Here is a 22,683-nt window from a genome sequence, read left to right as displayed (position 1 = left end):
TCTCAAAAAGCCTTTCAGAGTAGTTGCATGTGGTTCTTACCTTTGCTTTGTCACAAGGAAATCACGCCCCTTCTGAGGGTAACAATCTCCTTATAAATGACTCAGCTTCCCTGCTAGCTCAGCTGGTAAAGAATCCACCTGCAATGCAGGAGACCCCGGTTCAATTCCTGGGTCAGGGAGATCCCCTGGAGAAGGGATAGGCTACCCACTCCAGTATTCTTGGGCTTCCCTGGTGGCTCAGTTAGTAAAGAATCTGCCTGCAATGCAGGAGACCTGGGTCCGATACCTGGGTTGGGAAGATCCCATGGAGGATCCCGTTAGCATTCTTGCCTGGAGAATCCCCCTGTACAGAGAAGCCTAGCGGGCTATAGTCTGTGGGGTCACAAAGAGTCGGACATGACTGAGTGACTTTCACTTTCATAAATGATTGGACAAGCTCCATAATGGAACTCATTTTTGCAGACAATGTTTAAGACAAACATCCCTCATTTCCCTTATATCCAAATGTCTCCGTGGGTCTGTTTGGATTTCCGGATCTTTCCAGACCAGGAGTCCCTCCTCCTGTCTTCAAGATGAATGATGGTTCCCAGGGGAGGGGAGGGGGAAGGAGAAGCCCTCCCTGGCTTGCCCACCATGTGGCCTTCACCCCTGTGCCCTCCTGCTTCCCTGGGTTGGTGCAGGGTTCAGATGAGATGTACACGGATGCTCTTTCAAAAGCTGGGAGAGGGTGTTGTTGGCCCAGCTTCTATGCCCACTGCCTGGAGAGCAAAGAGGTCCAGCCTGAGCCTCAGGGTGGGTGAGCTCTGGCATGGTTGGAGGGCTACCCTGTACGGGCCTTACGGGGAAGGACAGCACCATTGAAAGTATGGGTGAGCAGCCATAAAAAAGAATGAAATAATGCCATTTGCAGCAATATGGAGGGACCTAGAGAGTGTCATACTTAAGTAAGTCAGACACAGAAAGACAAATATCATGATATCACTTATATGTGGAATCTAAAAAAAAGGATACAAATGAACTTTTATTTACAAAACAGACACTGACTCACAGACATAGAACACAGACTTCCAGATGCCAAAGGGGAAAGGTGGCGGGGATACATGAGGAGTTTTGCATTAACATGTACACACCGCTACGTATAAAAGAGAGAAACTACAAGGACCTACTCTATAGCACAGGGAACTGTATTCAGTATCTTATAATAACCTATAATGAAAAAGAATCTGAAAAAAGAATTTGAATCAGTTTGCTCTATACCTGATACTAACACAACACTGTAGGTCAACCGTATGTCAATTTAAAAAAGATATTTAAAAAATATGGATGAGTGCCCTAAAACAGGTCCTTTTTGTTCCCCAGAGACCTCTTTTTGGACACCAGTTACGTGCTGTCCTCAGACATTCTCCTCTGACATTTAAGAGCCTGGGGGTGGGGTGGAGGGTGCAGAAAGTTCAGGGGAGGGGAGTGGCTGAGATGGAGAGAAAATTATACCACCTGTACTTGTGATAATGTGTGTGCAGCAGAGACAGAAAACTTCCATCTGATATGAATTCTGACAGATAAAAAACCTTTGTCCACACATAGGTCAGAAATCTGGTGTGTGTGTGTGTGTGTGTGTGTGTGTAAAATCTTGTGACCTTGCAGGGCTAGAAATAAAACTCGGCCAGTAGGTGTTTGGATTCCAGTGGCTCCTCTGGCAGGGAGAGCACAAGAGCTCTTGGGGAGTGTGATGGCAAAGGCGTCACCTCCCCACGGTCACAAAGCCCTCTCCTGTGTCTCCAGCACACGGCGTGGCTGCTCCACAGAGGCCAAGCCAAAGCAGCTCAGGGTTTGAGCCCCGGACACCAGCAAACCACAAGGCGCAAATCAAGCAACGCAGTGAGTGGCCGGGAGAAATGTGATTTTTGACAGTGGGAACTATCGATGAGGTAAACAGAGCAGCGGGGACTGTGTCCAGAAGACAGAAAGGAGCTGCAGAGCTGCCTGGAGGTTTGAGCATTTGCAGAAGCAGGCGTGACAACCATCCCTGTCTGGCTGGGAGGCAACAGCATCTTCCCACTGACATACCAATTAGGTCCCCTCCCCTTTTCTACCTCCCTCGAAGCTGCCCTATGGCTCAGGCAGGAGCTGATTACATTCCCAACTGTCTGTTCAGAGTTGAAAAAGCTCAAGGACAAAGCATCGGCAAAGACCTTTATTTGACTCAAGTTTGTGATATTAAACTTTTTTTCCTACATTTTAATTTGCTACAAATAGCAGGGAGATTACACTGTGCATCCTCTATGCATATCCCATTCTGGGGAGGCATGTAGATGTGTAGGGACAGGTCTGTGGCCTGAGACCCACCATGTGTGGAGCCCCCATGGACCAAGAGGCAGTAGGGGGCCTCCGTGGTGCCCTCTTCTCCTATCTTCCTCATTCTGGGGTGAAGAGCCCTCTGCTGTGCCATCCAGCAGGTGTTTGCACACCCCAGGGAGGGGGCCACACAGAGCTCAGCCTTGCTCTTCGCTAATAATCAGGGGTGAGTCTATTTCTCAGTTTCCTTCTGCAAATAAAAGCATTCCATGGCTTCCAAAATCCTCTCCAGATCTCATAATCTTCTTGCTCCAAATCTTCAGCTTGACACGTCCCCTTAGGACATACAAGGAATGCTGTATCCCCAGGGGAAGGCTCCCCTCCAGATGTGTCTCTTGCCACAGCCTCTACCTTCCCCCTTCCCAACAGGAGAGTGGAGAAAGCTTACCTGAAAAATGAGTACAGTAATTTCTCGGTATCCAAAGGGATTGGCTCTGGGACCCCCATGGATAAGAAAAACCTGAGGATTCTCAAGTCCCTTTCTTGGACTTAAAAAGGTGTAGTGCAGTCAATTCTCTGTATCCGTGGGTTCAACTAACCTAGGATAGAAATCTGCTGATATGGAGGGTCAGCTTATGGGCCACAGAAATGGTCCCTGGCTGCTGCTTCTTAGGAGCCTGGTGCTTACAGAAAATATGGCTCATTTTTGCTCCCTGCTCTGGGGCAAAAGGAATCAGGACCAGCCCACCATCTGAGCCCCCTTGCTCACAATCAATTTTGGTATTTTTATCATCCCAATCAGAAATAGCGTACCCATTCGCAGTCCCTCTTGTTCTTGTCTATCATTCCCCCATTCGACCACATCTGCCAGCCCTAAGCAACCACTGAGTAACTTTCTCTGTAGATATATAAGGGCGTCCCTGATGGCTCAGATGATAAAGAATCCGCCTGCAATGTAGGAGACCTGGGTTGGATCCCTGGGTTGGGAAGATCCCCTGGAGGAGGGCATGGCAACCCACTCCAGTATTCTTGCCTGGAGAATTCCTTGGACAGAGGGGCCTGGCGGGCTACAGTCCGTGGGGTTGCAAAGAGTCGGACACGACTGAGCGACGAAGCCCAGCACACAGATATAAATATCCCTATTCTGGACAGTTCAGGTCGGTAGAGCCACACATTAATCACAGGTGACACTTGGACTTTTACTTGCCTCCACTCCTCTCTTTCCCTCTCTCACTGTTTCCAGATGCAGATGGGGGTCAGGGCTGTTAGTAAACAGAGTCTCTGAAGCCCCAGCAATAATCCTCAGGTCCACCGCATGAGGGCGAACCTACCGCATGAAGTGAAATATCGCCAACTTTCTTTTTTGGTGAAGATTTGGGGGACTCTGCAAACTCCACTGTAGCTTGCGAGCCATCTGGAGCTTGTAGGAGCTTAGTTCAAGTTGTTCTCAAGGAGACCCAGTGCTGGCAGCAGCCTGCAGTGTCTGTCAGACAGTTTCCTGAGCCAAGTGGAAGCTGGGGCCCCAGACAGCGCCTCCAAAGTAACTCAGGCTGAACCATGTCTAGTTGGCCCCAGAGCCAAGAGCCCCTTTGCTTAAATAATTCACAGGCCACCTCTGGATACGTAAACACAGCCCCGTCCAGTGGGGGCTGACATGTGATTCCATGTATCATTTAACTCTTTGCATTGCCAAGGAATGCAACAGAGATTAGATAATCAGAATAATTTCACATTCGTAAATGGCTTTCTTGTCTCTAAAGAAGAAAATATGGCAAACTCAAACTTGAAGGAAGCATTCAGCTGGACAACCCATGGAAAAAAACAAAATTGGGCATTTGTTACAATGATAAATTGGACACACTTCCCTTTACTCTCCTTTGCTAGGGCTGGAGGGGAGGTGAGTAGCCTTACAGAGAGGTCCTCAAGGCCGGTGGGAGGTACCAGTTGTGATTTGCTTCAAAGCGAATGCTGGAGGTGATGAAAGAAAGGGATGGGGAAACAGTGAGTAGAAAGGAGACAGCAAGGATAAAAACAAAAGGGCAGAACACCCTTCACCTTGGAATCTTGGTCTGAAAGGAGGCTTGGAGCCCCACGTCAGGCAGCCCCTGTGGACACCAAGTGAAAATACAGCTCTGTGGGCTGTCTGCCAAGGATCACTTCATCCTGTTCAACCCTCTCCAGTCACAATTTAGCTAGGCAGACCCATCTCACCAAGCAGAGGGCATGAAGAGACCCCTCGAGAATATACAGTCTGTTGGCCTTGTGCATATTCCTCGATTGTAAGTGAAATATGAATGCCTGGTCACTTCTCTGACAAACTGCTACCCTCAGCAAGGAAGGTCTTCAAAGTCCACGGGCAAACAGCTTAATCTTGAACAACCTGTGCTGGTTTCCCAGTCAGCCAGCGCAGGTGGACGTAATGGGTGGACCCTTAACCTCTCCTCGAGTCTTCTTGATCTTTGCCTTTGGCTGAGCAGTCTCCTCTCACTGTCTAGCAAAGTCCTTGGCCTGTTGGCTGCCTTCTCTAGATTCACCCTCCAGATGGTCTCAGCTGAAAGCCCTTCGTGGCCTGGGCCAGCATCTGGTCTGCATCATCTATGAGAAATTGATTAATCAAGGGCAGGAGAAGCCCCACTCCATGACAGACCAGGGGCCCTGGAAAGCATGAAAACTGATGGAATCATGAATGCTATCTGGGTAGACAGGCCACATCAAAAACTTTGACAGGTCATCTCACCTTGCAGGTATTCAGTTGAAAGCTGAGATGGAACCCCTGACACCCTCATCTGGTCAGGGGTCTCTAGGTCCCATAGACAGCTGCTAAGAGAGGGTTTGGAATTTGTTCTGACAAGCTCGCAACATTAAGTTTAGATGTGGGTCCTGTGAATCTGAAATTAAATAATCTGTCACGAACATGGGTTTTAAATATCCCATTTAGCTGAGGCATATGAAACGTTGATGCCCTTGCAGATGAATCAAACTCAGAAAAATATGGCAGAAGCCTTGATTTTTCAACCTGTCAACAACCTCCCTGGCAAGAGCTGGGGAAAATATGCTAAGATGGTATTCATCCTCCTTGGATGCCCTGTTTCCCCAGTTCATCATGTTAAGAGTGCGTGGCCTGAGGAACTCACACAGGCTCTCAAACATTCCTTATCTATGCCAACCCCTTACATAGGAGAACGCAGCAAATTATGCTGAAATTACAGGCACGCCAAGACTGAGTGTGGTTCCTTCTGTGGGGCCACCCTAACACCCACTGGCTGTGTGTTACATGCATATGGTGGGCATTTAAAGCATTGTCAAGGACTGACAGTGCATTAATACCAGTCCTGAACAAAGACTGGTACCTGGGGGAAGTGGACTGGAATGTTTAAAGCCATCATCTGGGATCTGGAGCCTGATGGCAGATGCTGGGAAGGCTCCTGATGCTGGCGAAACATGTGCACGTACAGCGTCAGCCCTATACTAATGCTTACTGCACAGCTGCTGTGTCTGGTGCTGTGGAGAACACAAGTGTACATGATACCATGAAGGAGTTTGTACTTCACCATGTAGGAAGGAGGCTCTCCTTTGCTTTCAAGTTTGATATATTGGCCTCAGAAGCTGGTTTTCCTCTTCCCTGGTATTCCGAGTGGCCACTGGTTCACTGGTGATGACCCTATTAGCTGTGCTTACCCTCTCATTTCATTTTCTACCACTAAATGGCTTGGTCCTGTAAGCATCTGAGTCATGGTTTCCTCCCCCATATTCATGCGTAAGGTGAAGGTAGGAATCATTTCCTCACCCTTGCACATAGTCACTGTTTAATGCTCTTCCAAAAATATCTGTTAAGTGCCTGGTATGTATCAGGTGATTTTCTAGACAGACTGACTTTAATCCTGACAACACCTCTGTGAGGTGGTTGTTCTCATCTTAAAGCGATGTTATGGAAAGGCAGAGAAGTAATAACATACCTCCAGTGATAAACAGCCACGAAGGGGTAGTCAGGAGTGATGGAGGCAGGATTTGAACCCAGATTTCTGAAATCCAAGGCCAGCACATAATTATCCTTTGGCAGCTTTAGTCTTTTAACCTTATTCTAGTTGTTTCAAGGACTGGTTAACACTTAGACTTGGCTCTTAAGTAAAAAGTGTTACTTCTAGAACAAGGAAAGAATGCCTGATTGATGATATGCACTGCTTTCCCTCTTACTTAATTGTGCCTAAGGAAAGCAGATGGTTAAGTTATTTGTGTATTACAGAAAAGAGTAAAACTACAGTAAAGCCCAATTATGCAGTTTATTAAGCAATAACCTCAGATATGCGGATGACACCTTATGGCAGAAAGTGAAGAGGAACTAAAGAGCCTCTTGATGAAAGTGAAAGAGGAGAGTGAAAAAGTTGGCTTGAAGCTCAACGTGCAAAAAACGAAGATCATGGCATCTGGTCCCATCACTTCATGGGAAATCGATGGGGAAACAGTGGCAACAGTGTCAGACTTTATTTTTGGGGCTCCAAAATCACTGCAGATGGTGACTGCAGCCATGAAATTAAAAGATGCTTACTCCTTGGAAGAAAAGTTATGACCAACCTAGACAGCATATTCAAAAGCAGAGACATTACTTTGCCAACAAAGGTCCGTCTAGTCAAGGCTATGGTTTTTTCAGTGGTCATGTATGGATGTGAGAGTTGGACTGTGAAGAAGGCTGAGCACCAAAGAATTGATGCTTTTGAACTGTGGTGTTGGAGAAGACTCTTGACAGTCCCTTGGACTGCAAAAAGATCCAACCAGTCCATTCTGAAGGAGATCATCCCTGGGATTTCTTTGGAAGGAATGATGCTAAAGCTGAAACTCCAGTACTTTGGCCACCTCATGCGAAGAGTTGACTCATTGGAAAAGACTCTGATGCTGGGAGGGATTGGGGGCAGGAGGAGAAGGGGACGACAGAGGATGAGATGGCTGGATGGCATCACCAACTCGATGGACAGGAGTTTGAGTGAACTCTGGGAGATGGTGATGGACAGGGAGGCCTGGCGTGCTACGATTCATGGGGTTGCAAAGAGTCAGACACGACTGAGCGACTGAACTGAACTGAACAGGTTACAGCAAATTACTTGAATTCTCAGGGGGAAAAGGTGGAGGGTATTTACTAAGCAATTACATGTAACTGTCAGGTTCTGTCAGAGAAGGCGATGGCACCCCACTCCAGTACTCTTGCATGGAAAATCTATGGACGGAGGAGCTTGGTAGGCTGCAGTCCATGGGGTCGCGAAGAGTCGGACACGACTGAGTGACTTCACTTTCACTTTTCACTTTCATGCATTGGAGAAGGAAATGGCAACCCGCTCCAGTGTTCTTGCCTGGAGAATCCCAGGGACGGGGGAGCCTGGTGTCTATGAGGTCACAGAGAGTCGGACACGACTGAAGCGACTTAGCAGCAGCAGTCAGGTTCTGTGCTGGCCACATTCTCATGATAATCTCATGTAACTCTGATCACAAGCTGGGGAGGGGGATTATGATCATTCTTGCTCCACAGAGAGGAAAAAGGGGGTATGGTTTGCACAAGATCGCAAAGCTGAAAATAGAAGACCATAGGATTTGAATTGGGATTTAAATTAAGTTGATTAAAGTTTTGAATAGGTGACACATACACAGCATATGAAATTTAACAGATAGAGAAGAGAAGGGGCACATTAAAAAGTAATTCTACTTCTTTTTTTTTATTTTATTTTATTTTTAAACTTTACATAATTGTATTAGTTTTGCCAAATATCAGAATGAATCCGCCACAGGTATACATGTGTTCCCCATCCTGAACCCTCCTCCCTCCTCCCTGCCCATACCATCCCTCTGGGTCGTCCCAGTGCACCAGCTCCAAGCATCCAGTATCATGCATCGAACCTGGACTGGCGACTCGTTTCATACATGATATTTTACATGTTTCAATGCCATTCTCCCAAATCTTCCCATCCTCTCCCTCTCCCACAGAGTCCATAAGACTGTTCTATACATCAGTGTCTCTTTTGCTGTCTCGTACACAGGGTTATTGTTACCATCTTTCTAAATTCCATATATATGCGTTAGTATACTGTATTGGTGTTTTTCTTTCTGGCTTACTTCACTCTGTATAATAGGATCCAGTTTCATCCACCTCATTAGAACTGATTCAAATGTATTCTTTTTAATGGCTGAGTAATACTCCATTGTGTATATATACCACAGCTTTCTTATCCATTCATCTGCTGATGGACATCTAGGTTGCTTCCATGTCCTGGCTATTATAAACAGTGCTGCGATGAACATTGGGGTACATGTGTCTCTTTCCCTTCTGGTTTCCTCAGTGTGTATGCTCAGCAGTGGGATTGCTGGGTCATAAGGCAGTTCTATTTCCAGTTTTTTAAGGAATCTCCACACTGTTCTCCATAGTGGCTGTACTAGTTTGCATTCCCACCAACAGTGTAAGAGGGTTCCCTTTTCTCCACACCCTCTCCAGCATTTATTACTTGTAGACTTTTGGATCGCAGCCATTCTGACTGGTGTGAAATGGTACCTCATAGTGGTTTTGATTTGCATTTCTCCGATAATGAGTGATGTTGAGCATCTTTTCATGTGTTTGTTAGCCATCTGTATGTCTTCTTTGGAGAAATGTCTATTTAGTTCTTTGGCCCATTTTTTGATTGGGTCATTTATTTTTCTGGAATTGAGCTGCAGGAGTTGCTTGTATATTCTCGAGATTAGTTGTTTGTCAGTTGCTTCACTTGCTATTATTTTCTCCCATTCTGAAGGCTGTCTTTTCACCTTGCTAATAGTTTCCTTTGATGTGCAGAAGCTTTTAAGGTTAATTAGGTCCCATTTGTTTATTTTTGCTTTTATTTCCAATATTCTGGGAGGTGGGTCATAGAGGATCCTGCTGTGATGTATGTCAGAGAGTGTTTTGCCTATGTTCTCCTCTAGGAGTTTTATAGTTTCTGGTCTTACGTTTAGATCTTTAATCCATTTTGAGTTTATTTTTGTGTATGGTGTTAGAAAGTGTTCTAGTTTCATTCTTTTACAAGTGGTTGACCAGATTTCCCAGCACCACTTGTTAAAGAGATTGTCTTTAATCCATTGTATATTCATGCCTCCTTTGTCAAAGATAAGGTGTCCATATGTGCATGGATTTATCTCTGGGCTTTCTATTTTGTTCCATTGATCTATATTTCTGTCTTTGTAGTGTAGTCTAAAGTACAGTCAGTTTGGGGTAATGTTCTATGGACATGCAAAAAAGGATGAAGTATTCTGTTTTTAGAAATTATTTAACACACACACACACACACACACATATATATATATAATCATGAGTGAGTGAGTGAAGTCACTCAGTTCTGTCCAACTCTTTGTGACTCCATGAACTATGCAGTCCATGGAATTCTCCAGGACAGAATACTGGAGTGGGTAGCAGTTCTCTTCTGCAGATGATCTTCCCAACCCAGGAATTGAACCCAGGTCTCCCACATTGCAGGCAGATTCTTTACTAGGTGAACCACACACACATACATACATACACACACACACACACACACACACACACACACACACACACAGCTTTGTTATGTTATTGAGGCCATTTATATCATTAGTATTGTTGGTCCATTTTATTTGTTAAACTTTCTATAGCTAAACTATTTCTAGTTTTCCTTGTACTTTCTATAGCTTTGATTAATAACTTTTCATGCTACTTTAGTTGGTGCAGAAATACTTATGATTGCTGGACCTTCCTTGTTGGAACATATACCTTATCATACAAAGTATATTTACCTTTCTTGTCTAATGCTTTTTGCTTAATGCTATGACAAACCTAGAGAGATTATTAAAAAGCAAAGACATCACTTTGCTGACAAAGATCCATACACTCAAAACTATGGTTTTTCCAGTAGTCATGTATGGATGTGAGATTTGAACCATAAACAAGGCTGAGTGCTGAAAAACTGATGCTTTTGAACAGTGGTGCTGGAGAAGACTCTGGAGAGTCCCTTGGACAGCAAGGAGATTAAACCAATCAGTCCCAAAGGAAATCAGTCCTGAATATTCACTGGAAGGACTGATGATGAAGCTTTGGCTACCTGATGAGAAGAGCCAATTCATTAGAAAAGACCCTGATGCTGGGAAAGATTGACAGCAAGAGGAGAAAGGGGCAACAGATGAAGAGATGGTTGGATGGCATCACTGACTCAATGGACATGAGTTTGAGCAAACTCTGGGAGATAGTGAAGGACACGGAAGCCTGGCATGCTGCAAAGAGTTGGACACGACTTAAGAGACTGAACAACAATACCAACACTTTTTGATCTAAAGTAAACCTTGTTTTATACTGAGTTCATGACCTTTCCTTTCCTTTATGTTGACATTTGATGATATTCCTTTGTTCATCCTTCTGCTTTCAAGTTTCTGAGCCACTTTGCTTTAGGTATGTGTCTGGTATATAACATATGGTTAAGTTTTATTTAATTACTCAATTGTGAGTTTAGCCTACACATTTATTGGTATGACAGATGTGTTTATTCTTAATTCACAACATTTTGTGTCATTTTTATGTTTCTATTGCTTTATTTGTTAAAATCTTATACTCTTAAGTCTATATTTGTTTTGCTTTTGTGAGTGTTCCCTGTACTATCTGGGCAGGTTTGTGTTATGATTAATTTTTCCAGTTATCACCTTTATAACTAAACTTTATAATTATATAAATTCTCTATTTCTTGAAACGCTGATGTTTAACTTCCCACTCTGAACAATTGTATTGTTGTATACTTGTAACATATAATATTGTATATTAACTAAACCTAAATTTAAAAAAATTGTTCTGTTGTATACTTGTAACATATAATATTGTATATCAACTAAACCTCAATTTAAAAAAATTGTTCTCCATTTTCTCTTCCTTCCATCAAATAAATTTCATTTAAAATATATGCAGCTATGCTGCTGCTGCTGCTAAGTCACGTCAGTCGTGTCCGACTCTGTGTGACCCCATAGGCGGCAGCCCACCAGGCTCCCCCATCCCTGGGATTCTCCAGGCAAGAATACTGGAGTGGGTTGCCATTTCCTTCTCCAACGCATGAAAGTGAAAAGTGAAAGTGAAGTTGCTCAGTGGTGTCTGACTCCTAGCATAGATACAGGTAAAGGTATATAATGTATGTGTAACTATACATATGTTTATATATGTATGTATGTGAAAATGAGTGTTAGTTGCTTAGTTGTGTCTGACTCATTGTGACCCCGTGGACTGTTGTAGCTTGTCAGGCTCCGCTGTTCATGGAATTCTCCAGGTAAGAAGCCATTCCCTTCTCCAGGGGATCTTACGGACCCAGGGATTGAACCCAGATGACTTGCACTATAGGCAGGTTCTTTACTGTCTGAGCCATCAGGGAGGATACCATATGTAAGTGTGTGTATGCGGGTATATATATACTTATATATAACTAAGCACACATACAGGCTTCCCAGGTGGCTCAGTGGTAAAGAATCCACCTGCCAAAGCAGGAGACACAAGAGACATGAGTTTGATCCCTTGGTCAGGAAGATTCCCCAGAGTAGGAAATGTCAACCTGCTCCAAATTCTTGCCTGGAAAATTCCATAGACAGAGGAGCCTGGTAGGCTATAGCCCATGGGGTCACAAAGAATTGGACATGACTGAGCACAGCACACACAGCAAACACACACACGCACACACACACATATATAATGTTATACTTTAAACCTTTGTATATTTAATATCCTTATAGAGCAGTTTCTTGATTTATCATGCTTAAATGAGAGCCTTTGATTTTCATCTGTAAATGATGAAAAAAATCAACACATGTAACCTTCTCACTTCTCTATTCTTATTATTATATTAATCATAATATCTACATATAGCCAGGACTTATACTTGCTTTTCTGCAACCAAAATTTCCGTATTTATTTTAGACGTAACCCAAAAGCTAAATGTATTCAGTGTTTACTTGAAAGTTCTTTTGCCAGATTTTCTCCATTCATCTCTTAGTCAGCTACAGTCTCTCCTTTAATAGTTTTTTAAAAGAATGACTCATGAGAACCAACTTCTCTGGGTTCTTAAATGTTGGACAAGTTTTATCTGCTATCTTTATTTTGATTGACAGTGGCTTGTGTAAAATCTTTAGGCCACCCACTTTTTTTTCTTTCACTGAGGTATTCGTAGGCATTATCTCCACTATTTTTGAATGTTTCTGTAAGGAAGCCTTAGGTTAGTCTGACTTTTTTTGTTGTTGTTCTTTTTTTAAATTCAAACATTTAATTTTCTATTGGGGTATAGCCAATCAACAATATTATGATAGTTTCAAGTTAATAGTGAAGGGACATAGCCATACATATACTGCTGCTGCTGCTGCTAAGTCACTTCAGTCATGTCCGACTCTGTGCGACCCCATAGATGGCAGGCCACCAGGCTCCCCCATCCCTGGGATTCTCTAGGCAAGAACACTGGAGTGGGTTGCCATTTCCTTCTCCAATGCATGAAAGTGAAAAGTGAAAGTGAAGTCGCTCAGTTGTGTCCGACTCTTAGCGACTCCATGGACTGCAGCCCACCAGGCTCCTCTGTCCATGGGATTTTCCAGGCAAGAGTACTGGAGTGGGGTGCCTTCTCCAAGCCATACATATACCTGGACCCATTTCCTGCCCCACCCCCGACTCCTCTTCCATCCAGGCTGTTACATAACATTAAGCAGAGTTCCATGTGCTATACAATAGGTCCTCGTTGGTTATCCATTTTAAATAAAAGCAGATGGCTACAATAATTAGGCAAAGTAGCTAAGACCTTTGACAATGAAAATAAAGAGAAGGGGCAAACATAGACATTTTCCTCATTCCCCAGTGTGCACATGTCCATCCCAAATTCTCCATCACTTCCCCTCTCCTTCCACCCCCTGTATTGCACAACCATAAGTTTGTTCTCAAATTCTGTGAGTCTCTTTCTGTTTTCTAAGTAGGTTCATTTGTACGGTTTCTTTTTATATTACACATGTAAGGGATGTCATATGATATTTCACCTTCTCTGTTTGACTTCATTCAGTATGACAATCTCTAGGTTCATCCATGTTGCTGCAAATGGCATTATTTCATTCTTTTTAATTAGCCTGACTTTTAAAAAAACTTCTGGTTTTATATAGGTTACTTGGTATTCTTGGACAAATGATTACTTATCTCTAAAGTTTATTAACACCCCTAAAACAGAGATTAGTATTGATGGCTTTTAAGCAAATTTTCCTGGAACACAGTCGATCCTTTCAATCTATAAATTCTTATCATCTTTTTTCAAAGTTGTGTGGATTTACATCTTTGACTACTTCTTTGTGTTTCATTTTTTCAGTTCTCTTCAGCGATATTTTATTAGTTATCTGTGGGGTCTTCTTTGTCAGTCAAATCTACTGTTTCATCTCTACTCCTTTCAAACTCTTAGTTCCTTTTTACTTTATTTGCTTTGAGAATCCTGCCCTTAAGCGTTCCTTTTCTGTTTTTAGCAGTGTGTATTTTCCTCGGTGTTGCTTCAAAATCACCTTCATATCCGTGCTGATTTTCCTACTTCACCTCTTTAGTCAGCTACATCAAGTATTCCTTTTCTACCCTCATTTTACCACACCACCCACGACCTCTCCATCTCTTTTGAACTCATCTGTGACTTCTTTAATTTGCATTCATGGTCAAACATTACTTTTTTAGAATCATTAGTCATCAGTGTCCTCCTCTTACCATTTGTTTTTCCAGTTCTTTTTCTCCCTTTCTATTGCAATAGTTTTGTGGTAGCAAATAGTATGTTATAGTGTTCTGGGCTGGTTCTTTTTTTAATTGTCACTGTTCTTTGAGTGTGGAGAATTCTTAATCCAGATACTTGAAAAAAGTTCATATGGGGGAGGAGGCAGGACATTACTGTGTATGGGTAAAAATTTGCCCTGGTTCACCAGTGAATCTCATTACAAAGGTTTATGTATTTATGAGTTATTTTAGCTGTGCTTCTTCTCAGCTAACGGGCTACAGCAATGCCTTACCAATCTACATGGCGTACTTGTGCATTTCCTTTTTGGCTTCATCTGCTACTATGCAGGTAGAGTCTAAGGATGCTTTTGTTTCCAGCTTTGTAGCACAATTGCCATTTTTCAAAGGGTTGTTGGTTTCATCCTTTAGGATATGCTTACTCTGTAGTGCCGATTTTTGGAGCTGTATTTTCTGTTTGCTTCGCTGAACTTGATAGCCTGGTCACAGTCACTTTGTCTCAGCTTTTCCTAAAATCTTAAGTTTGGTCAGTTCTATGTCACAGACTGTGGTTCACAGATACAGAATCTCCGAGCTTTATTGAAAATCGAATTTATACTTTTTACTCTTTTTTGTTGTTGTTTATTTTATAACTTTCAAGAAGAAAATGGAAAGAGCTTTCTTTCTGATAAAATCTTAAAATTTAAAGGACACCATGCTGTGTTTACTACTCCAAAGTATATGAAAAACTTGTGGCTCTTCTTTCTGGTTTAGGATTTAGAATCTCAGTTTTACAAATCAACACAACACAGGGGACTAAGTGTCAAAAGAAACCAAATCAAGTTGAGGTCATAAATGTGCCAGGAAGCGGCTGGCTACAATAATTAGGCAAAGTAGCTAAGACCTTTGACAATGAAAACAAAGACAAGGGGCAAACATAGACATTTTCCCCATTCCCCAGAGGCCCAAAGAAGCTTCTGTAGGATGAGAAATCATTGACATTTAAGAAAGATTGATTTAATTCTCAAAGGATACTAATGTTAGATCGAATTTTAAAGAGGACCATAACAGGTGAATCCAGAGAGAAAATTAGAATACTTTTACCTTGGTTGTTATATATTTCATAACTTTTCCCTCAGTCTGTATGTCTTGAATAAACCTATTATTATTATCAGCAATTATAATACCACCAGCTGTGTGGATATTATGTGCCTGAGCCAGTGCTAAATGCTCCCCCCACCCAAATCCCTATGACGTGGGGCTACTATTATTGATTTCCAATCATACATGAGAAACTGAGACTTAGAAAGTTTAACTCTCTAGTTCAAGGTCACATAACCGATGAGTGCTCCATCCAGCACTAGAACCCACCCAACTACTACACGGTTTACTGTAACTACTGTTAGTCATCAGTTATCCAGTTTATACTATCATTTTAATGGAATTACATCCTAAGAGCAACATTAACTACATACATACACCACCACATTTCTCAGTTACCTACCTCAGAAACAGCTTATACACCAGGAACTACACTTTGAGAAATCTTGATGCACTGATTTGGCTGTAGGTGGGTGGGGACTGGGCAGGGAAACAGACCACCAATCAATGGCCTACTGAATACAAGAAGATATTACTACTTTTCTTGTGTGACAAGGATTCTAACATCAGGTAGTCTAGGGCTAGTATAAGTGGTCAAGAATGACATCAAGGAACTGGACTTCCTGCAACGTCCCTTCTCATTGTCAAGAGTAAGCACTGAATGCCTAGAGAGCCAATCTTCTTTTCCTGAACAAAGAGCAAGAGGCAAAGAGACTTAATTACTGGGGGAGGGGGGAAAGGGAAGTTTCCCTAGGGAATTCTGCCCACACATCATTGGACAGAACTGTGTCTACCAGCTACCCCAAGCCAAGCCACAAGGAAGCCTGAGAATTTGAGGTTTCTGGCCTCTGTGGATGGAGCAGACAAAATAGAATGAGCTGTAACGAGGGTTAAATAAACCAATCATCCTGGAAAGGACTTACTTTTTTTATGAAGAAGTGGCAGAAAATTTTATCCTGCCTAGCCTTGGTCTTGGACTACTTACACAGCCTCTCAGGGTCTTGGTTATTCATTGAGAGAGACAGAGTTGAGAACTATACAGTGCTGGAAGAGAATTTAATAATCCAATGCTTACACAATTGCCTAACCTGATCCCTAGCACATAAATGGCAGTTCTTAAACACTACCACTAGGTTCAGTAACATTCCAATCTGTCAAAACTCTTAATTGACTTAGGAGTATCAAAAACCCTCGCTGAAAACAAAAGATTCCCTAGAAGAATGCAAGGAGACTTATTTTGTCAACACTGAATTACAGTTCTCTCCAGGGCAGCTTTTATTCAGTTCACCTACAGATTTCATGATTTATTCAATGTTTCAACTACTAACTAAACATTTAGCAGGTGCTATATTTCCAATTTACTGCCAGGAGCATTTAAAGAAAATACAACAAAAATTCCTTGCACAACATTCTCCATCTAAAAGAAAGAAGAAACTGGCAATAATGTGACTTCAAGTACCTCCAACAGAAACATATTTACATTTCGAGATTCTGTTCTTTCTCTACCTTGGACTGAATTAACTTAGCTTCCCTGCTGTGGTAAATGCATGTGGTGATTATAGTGGAGAAATTCAATCTTGGTTTTTGTTTCTAATCTCTCCAACTGATATTTATGTACGTTTTTGACTCTGGTCTTAATAAATTCCTAAGGACATTCAAATCTGATCTTCATATGTAAATAGTTCCTACCAAAAAACAAGTCAGTTGTGGTTTGAGGCAGGGTGGGAGGAGGGGCAGCTTAAGGCTGAAAGGGCACAGAGCCTGAAGTGAAATCTTACACAGTTTCTGTTACATGTTTGCAAATATATAACAACTAGTTCCTTGAAACTTCAAACTCACAGAATTTCTCAGGGGAGGAATAAATTGTCTGTATGCCACCTATCTCTCAGTTTTACATAACTTGGAAGAATTTCTCTCTGACGAAACTTAAGTCAAGACATAGTAAATATATTCCCTGTTTTAAAATTTCCATAATGTGGAGTGACTTCTGTCTGCTCGTCTCAGCAGAAAGTATCCAAGTGGGATGGTGCTGAAAGATTTTTTTAAAGAAGTACAATATGGCACAGTGATAAAATCACTAAACTCAGGCTCAGAGGACTCAAGTTCAGTCTCTGGCCCTCCCACTTGTGTCTGTGTCATAGAGCCCATGATGTTGTATGCTTCACCCAAGAAGTGTCTCAACACCCTTCTCTCTCACCACCAGTACAAAGGCTGGAAAAGTAAACATGCTCTCAGCCTTTTATGCAGCCATGAAATTAAAAGACACTTGCTCCTTGGAAGAAAAGCTATGACAAACCTAGACTGCATATTAAGAAGCAGAGACATCACTTTGTTGACAAAGGTCTGTATAGTCAAAGCTATGGTTTTTCTAGTAGTCATGTATGGATGTGAGAGTTGGACCATAAAGAAGGCTGAGTGCTGAAGAATTGATGCTTTTCAACTGTGTTGCCAGAGAAGATTCTTGAGAGTTCCTTTGACAGCAAGGAGATCAAACCAGTCAATTCTAAAGGAAATCAATCCTAAATATTAATTGGAAGGACTGATGTTGAAGCTAAAGCTCCAATACTTTGACCACTTGATGCAAAGGGCTGAGTCACTGGAAAAGATTCTGATGCTGGGCAAGATTGAGGGCAGGAGAAGGGGGCGACAGAGGGTGAGATGCTTGGATGGCATCACTGACTCATGCCATCCAAGCATCTCACATGAGTTTGAGTAAATGGACATGAGTTTGAGTAAACTCCAGGAGACAGTGAAGGACAGGGAAGCCTGGCGTGCTGCAGTCCATGGGGTCACAAAGAGTCGGACACAACTTAGTGATTGAACAACAACAGCAGCAGCAGACTTTTATGTAGCTGAGAACTTCCATGAGGCATAGTTCTAGCCAATTAGACATGAGCAGCAGTCTTACGTCTTATGTCAGAAGGTGAACCAGAGGATGTCTAAGGAAGTTTAACTTTCAGGAGAAAAGAAAATAAGATGGCTGATACTGCTCCTTCTTATATTTCTTCTTCTCTTGACCATGTCTGTGATGCCTGGAGCTAAAACAGTCATCTTGTGACTTTAAATGAAAGACCAGGAGAATAGCAGGAAAGAACCATGACGTCTCTGATGCTGTCCAGCCTCTGAGGTGGTGGTCTGCTTCTAAGACTCTTATCATGAGGACCTCTCCGCACCAAATACAGACAGAGTAATTCATATTTTCTACTACACAGAAGCAAAATATTCCCACTGACCCAGGAACTCTGGAAGGTTACTTTATCTTCTCCTCTACAAAATGAAGACATAACATGCCCAAACACACAGATACTGTGAATTCTGAATAAAACAAGGCATAACAAAATCCTTTGTTAATTAGAAAGTTCACAGACAAGGGAATCAGACCTTCAGAAAATATTTGGTTGCTTTGTTTCACAGATATAGCCAAAAGTTGGGGAAAGAAGTATTAGAAGTGATTTTATAACTAATCTACATCAATTGCGCTTAGACACATGGTAGCAAAATGATAACCTATATGAAGTATAGGTATTTTCTCCTAATACCATTATTTTCCTTTATTCTTTTTTGATCACCTCAGTTTACCTTCCCCATCATTTCCTCTTCCTCCTCCTATATATATATAGATATAGATATAGATATAGATAGATATATAGATATAGATATATATAGGCGTCCCTGGTGACTAAATGCTAAAGAACCCACCTGCCGATGCAGGAGATATGGGTTTGATCCCTGGGTCAGGAAGATCCCTGGGGAAGGAAATAGCAACCCACTCCAGTCTATGGGGTGGCAAAAGAGTTGGTCATGACTTAGTGATTAAACAATACCATGCTCTGTTGCTCAGGGGTGTCGGACTCTCTTGTGACCCCATGGACTGTAGCCCACCCAGCTCCTCTGTCCATGGAATTTTCCAGGCAAGAATACTGGAGTGGATTGCTATTTCCTTTTCCAGGGGATCTTCCAACCCAGGGACTGAACTTGCATCTCTGTGTTTCCTGCACTGCAGGCAAATTCTTTACCACTGAGCCACCTGGGAAGCCCAGAGGAAGTTACAGAAGGGCCTTGGAGGGCTAACACCCCCTCTGCTTGGTTGCCTCTACAGTTGCCATCTACACGGTGCATGCAATTCATGTGTCAGGGTCTCCTCTAAGTCTTCTGACATTCAATCCTCCTAATCACCTTTTTGCTGCTGCTGCTGCTAAGTCGCTTCAGTCGTGTCCAACTCTGTGCGACCCCATAGACAGCAGCCCACCACGCTCCCCCATCCCTGGGATTCTCCAGGCAAGAACACTGGAGTGGGTTGCCATTTCCTTCTCCAATGCATGAAACTGAAAAGTGAAAGTGAAGTCGCTTAGTTGTGTCTGACTCTTAGCGACCCCATGGGCTGCAGCCCACCAGGCCCCTCCGTCCTTCAGATTTTCCAGGCAAGAGTACTGGAGTGGGGTGCCATTGCACTTTCACATTTGTGATTTTACTTCATCCATACTACCATGCTGTAGGTCAACTGTGGCAGGTATTATTAGGTCATTTAACAAACAAAGAAATTAATTCCCAGAAAGATTCAAACCTTTGCATAAAGAAGCACATTAAGTTAGTGGGCAGAGCTGAAATCAGAACCTGAATTTTTCATCTGATAAAGATACTTCCCCTACTAAAACACAAAAAAGATGCAAAGGCGAAACAAACAACAAACACAAAAACTTAATTGACCACTTTATAGCTTTTTTCACCAATGTTACTTGGCAAAATGATGAGTGATAATAGAACTACATGAGGATTTATCCCAGAGCTTTCAGTGGGTGCATTTATCTCAAAACCATAGGCAGTTGCTATATAACACAGAGAGCTCAGCCTGACACTCTATGATGATCTAGAGGGGTGAGATGCAGGGATGGGAGGGAGGCTCAGGAGGGAGGGGATATACGCATAATTTTTGGCTGATTCTCATTGTTGTATGGCAAAAACCAACACAACGTTGTAAAGTAATTTTCCTAAAATTAAAAATAAATTTTAAAAAAAGCTATGGGAACAAGATTTGCCAGAGAAAATTAGATCTGAGCACCAAGAAAATATTTACCAGCCAAATAAAGCAACTCTATAAGCTTGTGTGGAATCTTAATACAGAGCATCAGGGTGCCCTGCCCCTATAGAAACTCTGCAGGGGCCATCTGTTTGCATTCACAAACTGAACCCAGTGACTCCAGGCTGCCCCCCAAGAGCTGGTGCCCTTTTATGGGCATCACATGGTCCCCAAGAACACTTCCTTCTTTTTTCAATTACTAGAAATCCTACAGCTGGAGTTTTCTGCTGGGGGCCTCTTCAGAATGCTGCCTACAGAAAATGAAGAAATCGATCTTGACCCTTGTAATCTTTTGATCCGGCAAGGGAATCAGGAGTGGAACTCTTTGCAATTTCCTACTGCATGGCTGAAGGTCATTCTTCCTTTTCTCATCAGCAGTGGTAACTTCCATCACCAGAGTTCTGAAACCAAACCACAATTTTGTATGCAAATGAACTGTGTCTATCAATGACTGTAATAAAACCCAACAGCGGTCCTTCTGAGTGACAATGAGAGAAGCACTTGGGACGCATGGCATATTCCAGGGATGCTGTTCATCATCATCATTAGAAACAAAGAGGAAGAAGAAATAGATGAACCACATGAACAATACAAGCGAAATTGCTAGATTGCCAGGAAATGTCTCTCCTGGGCCTGGCCATAATACATTTATACTAGATTTATTTGAGTGAGAAAAATAGAACAGCTACAATTGTGTTTTCTCTTCTATTTTTTTTTTTTAAAGCTCTCTTGACCTTCGGCAGTAGGATTATCCCACTTTGATGTGAGTGCATTAAACATTAACAATCTTACCATGTTAGTCTCCCAGACCAAATCTTATTAGCATTTAGTTCTGACATCGGTACTTGCTGGTGAATTATTTTAAAAATGTAAAGAGTCTGAGGTTGTGTGATAAAAATCACATAACCACATAATGGAGGTCATTAAAGGCCTTTGAAGGTGTGAAATAGCCAGGACCAGTATTACATGAGGCTCTTAGTCCCTGTTTTACTTTCATTAAAATACTTTGTGGGGCAAAGAACTGTTCCTTTTTTGAAACAATCCTGAGCAAGGCTGGAAAAGCATTAAGTACACAGTCCCTGGTAGGAGGTCAGGACTAAAAAGATGGTCCTCCCTTCTCTCCACATACTCCTTAGCTAAGGTGAGCAAAGAAATCACTCCCTTACTTTCTGGAATAAGTCTAAGTCAAGTCTGTTGGGTGTCCGAATGCTAAATTGCATTCCACTATTTGCGACTCCATGGACTGTAGCCTGCCAGGCTCTTTCATCCATGGGATTTTCCAGACAAGAATACTAGAGTAGGTTGCCATTTCCTTCTCCAGTATATCTTCCTGACCCAGGAATCAAACCTGCATCTTTTATGTCTCCTGCATTGGCAGGTGAGTTCTTTATCACTAGCACCACCTGGAACACAGCAGGGCCCTGCTTTCCTTATTCTGTCAAGAATAACACCTGTTTTACCTACACCTGTTTTACCTTCTAGGAGACTTCCCTGGTGGCTTAGACGGTAAAGCGTCTGTCTACGATGCAGGAGACCCGGGTTCGATCCCTGGGTTGGGAAGATCCCTTGGAGAAGGAAATGGCAATCCACTCTAGTACTATTGCCTGGAAAATCCCATGGACAGAGAAGCCTGGTAGGCTACAGTCCATGGGGTCACAAAGAGTTGGAGACGACTGAGCGACTTCATGTGTTGTTTGTTACCTTCTGGGAAGGCTTTCCTGGTAGCTCAGATGGTAAAGAATCTGCCTGCAATGGGGGACACCTGGGTTCAATCCCTGGGTTGGGAAGATCCCCTGGAGAAGGGAATGGCAATGTACTCCAGTATTCTTGCCTGGAGAATCCCATGGACAGAGGGGTCTGGCGGGCTACAGTCCATTGAGTCACAAAGAGTCGGACGTGACTAAGCGACTAACACTTTCGTTTACCTTCTGGGAACTGGGAAGCAGAGGTCTGGTTGCCTTTTCCTAAAATGACCCTGGTCCCTAGAATTCTGAATTCTCAAATATGAAATCTAATCATGATGGGAGAAATCAGTCAGATGAGTCCCTGTGAGGGTCTGGTTCTAACATTCTCTGAAACAGCAGCCTGTGTCTCTCAAAGCCCCGGGGAGGCCGCCTGTGGATGTGTGGAAGGAGCCCAGAGTGTGTAAATCATGCATACAAATGGGAAAAGGTGGACAGGTCCAGTGGGGCTCCAGCCTTCTCTGAGGAACCCCTGAGCAGACAATCTGCTGTGGAAATTATCACCCCAGTGCAGCTCGTTAAAAGTTGCCTGAATAAGACAGGGGAAAGGCAGAGAATCAGTTTCTTTGCTGCTAGTACTTGTCCCCAGTAACTAAGCTGACAGCATACCTGAGCCTCCTTTGTCCTGACCAAATAGGAGAGAAACCCACTTTCTAAGGGATGGGCTGCAGACGTGCTGGAGTTAAGGTCAGGAGCCTAGGAATCAGTGCACTCCCAGGAAGATGATGCTCAGGATTTTATAC

At 42.8% G+C, this 22,683-nt stretch overlaps 1 protein-coding gene, 1 long non-coding RNA gene and 1 other non-coding gene across 5 annotated transcripts in view; 1 reads left to right on the top strand and 2 right to left on the bottom strand.

The window, feature by feature from the left end:
- RGS6 (regulator of G protein signaling 6) overlaps positions 1 to 22,683 on the bottom strand; it is a 622,410-nt gene that overhangs the window by 218,238 nt on the left and 381,489 nt on the right. The window lies entirely within an intron of this gene.
- LOC129621758 (uncharacterized) lies at positions 20,379 to 21,524 on the bottom strand. Its single transcript, XR_008699671.1, has 2 exons — positions 21,365 to 21,524; positions 20,379 to 20,599 (listed from the first exon to the last, which is right to left on the bottom strand). It is a non-coding gene; the product is annotated as an uncharacterized LOC129621758 (long non-coding RNA).
- Positions 21,687 to 21,758, top strand: TRNAR-ACG (transfer RNA arginine (anticodon ACG)). The gene has a single exon. It is a non-coding gene; the product is annotated as a tRNA-Arg (tRNA).

This window comes from Bubalus kerabau, chromosome 10 (genome assembly GCF_029407905.1).
Source record: "Bubalus kerabau isolate K-KA32 ecotype Philippines breed swamp buffalo chromosome 10, PCC_UOA_SB_1v2, whole genome shotgun sequence".
Taxonomy (NCBI): Eukaryota; Metazoa; Chordata; class Mammalia; order Artiodactyla; family Bovidae; genus Bubalus; species Bubalus kerabau.
The sequence above is the reverse complement of the archived record's forward strand: the minus strand, read 5'-3'. Positions and strand labels throughout refer to the sequence as shown.